The 2248-nt window shown below is 40.3% G+C and overlaps 1 protein-coding gene across 3 annotated transcripts in view; it reads left to right on the top strand.

Annotated features, from left to right (window-relative positions):
* GRM7 (glutamate metabotropic receptor 7) overlaps nt 1-2248 on the top strand; it is a 1182365-nt gene that overhangs the window by 593345 nt on the left and 586772 nt on the right. The gene's annotated exons all lie outside the window — the stretch shown is intronic.

Here is a 2248-nt window from a genome sequence, read left to right on the forward strand (position 1 = left end):
TGGGATCTGGATCTCTTCTCTGACCTCCATCATTTGCATCAATTTATTTGTTAATTTTGGATCTTCTGATGCCTGATACATGATCGCGTCGACATCTCATAAACACACAGGCTGGTGCGCTTCATCCATGTAGGTTTGTTGCTTCTCTGCTACATGACCACTTGTTTAAGTATTTAAGACCCCAGATGCTATATTTTTTAATAACGGGGCACCATCAGCTTTCTTAATCACATATGCTTCTGCACCCATTTTGACTTTAGCAATCGTATCAGAAAGGTGAGCATTACAGACTGCCAGGTTATTATAACATAGGGTTTTTGCATTGAGGGAATATTTGAGTAGAGACCCAATGCCCATCTGCTGTCTTAATACTTAACATTTAAATATATGTACACAGACTTATTTCCCTATTAAAAGGTTTTTATATTGACATATGTGCATGCCTATATTTATACCTCTATAAATGTCTTTTGACACCTAGTTCTTTCCTTTGTTTCTTTTTACTTTCTTCCTATCCCATCATACTTAACCTTCATTCGACTCTCAGTACTTTCTCTAGGCTACACTGCACTTGATCAAGCTCCACCAGGCATTCTATGCCCTCCTCACCATCAATTTTAGATTTCTTATTTTTCCCTTGTCCCTGGGTTTGTTGGCTCCCACCTCCCTTTCTCCCACCTCCTCCTCTCCCATGTCCCCCAGAGCTGTTGGGGGATGGGTTATCCTGCATATCTTATATAGGGTAGACATGAGAAAAAAGCCTATAAATAGTTCCACGTCTGTCGGCTGACCCTTCTGGTTGTTTTCCAATCCGATCTGGTGAAGTGCCATACCTGCCCGCTGATTCCGAAGTCCATGTTCGGATTCCTTGGGGACTTCATTGCTTTGCGCCCCCTGCTGCTTTGTCGCTCTCCTGTCCTGTTTCACTCCAGTGTGGTGGGGTCATATTGGTCACAACTACTGTACTGTGCCTCCAATGTTGTCCTATGGGTCAGTGGGGGATGTCACGTCTCATGGGTGGGGGGCAGCCTCACGGTCCTCTCTGTGAATTGGTTGCTCTGAGCAGGAATGCCATCCTCAAGGCTTGGTGGGCCAGGTTGTGGTCCACTCTCTCCCTAGCTCTCTTTCACAAATGTCATGGGTTTATTGAAATATAAATCAAATTCATTGCAATTGGGTTAATTGTGACTCCTAGTGATCCTTTATAATATAAAGTTTATATGGTTTCCCAAGTTGACCATTTTAACAGAAGCAGAGTTCCCTCTTTCTCTGCTGGGTTAGAAACACTAACCACGGAGTCAGCAGACCAATGTATAGCCCACAGATGACCTGTCTCACACTGAAGCAGTAAATATAGAGACTAGAAATGGAACGAAGAGTGATGAGCCCACGGATGCAAGGAACATGGTCGACCAGTAAGGCAGGCTGCAAAGGAGAGCGCAGTTTCTTGGAAACCAAATGAAGAAATTGCATCTGAACGAAAGGAAAGCTATCAATTCGTTGAATCACTGCTGGTGTGTCAAGGAAAAGTACTCAGAATTGACGAGGTCTTTGATGAATTTTGTCAAGAGTTGTTAACGTTGGGAGGTTATAGAAAAAACCTGATTGGACTTCATTTAAGAGATAAAGGGTGGGAATGTGTATAATTGATAAATGTAATTTCTAAAAACTGAAACCAACCATCCCGAATATCACAGATCTTGAGGAAGGAATGACTGTGGTCAAATAAATATTTTGAGTCTATTCAAAAGGTATGCCTATGTGAATGACAAAATGATGGGATAAACATATGCAAACAGGGCAGTGTAAGATATGATAAAATAATAATAATTTATAAATTATCATGGGTTCATGAGGGAGGGGGAACTGGGGAGGGAAGGCAAAAAATGAGGAACTGATTCCAAGGGCTCAAGTGGAAAGCAAATGTTTTGAAAATGATGAGGGCCGCAAAAGTACAAATATGCTTGACACAGGGCATGTATACATGGATTGCAATAAGAGTTATACGAGCCCCAATAAAATGATTTAAATAAATAATATCTAATCCAAAAACTATGCAAACAAATAATAATCTTGCCCCTCAGAATATTAAGCTAATTTTGTTAACAAGGTAGTGGCAAAAAAATAATATCTTAAGAATGACTTCAACAAGGCCGGCATTTTGTTATTATAACAAAATGTTCTTATTTGCATCTTGAGATTTGTCGCATATGTATTTAGTTACATATTTTGGCATAAGAAACTATAT

This window comes from Echinops telfairi, unplaced genomic scaffold (genome assembly GCF_000313985.2).
Source record: "Echinops telfairi isolate 266 unplaced genomic scaffold, ASM31398v2 ScPeMD7_7474;HRSCAF=8512, whole genome shotgun sequence".
Taxonomy (NCBI): Eukaryota; Metazoa; Chordata; class Mammalia; order Afrosoricida; family Tenrecidae; genus Echinops; species Echinops telfairi.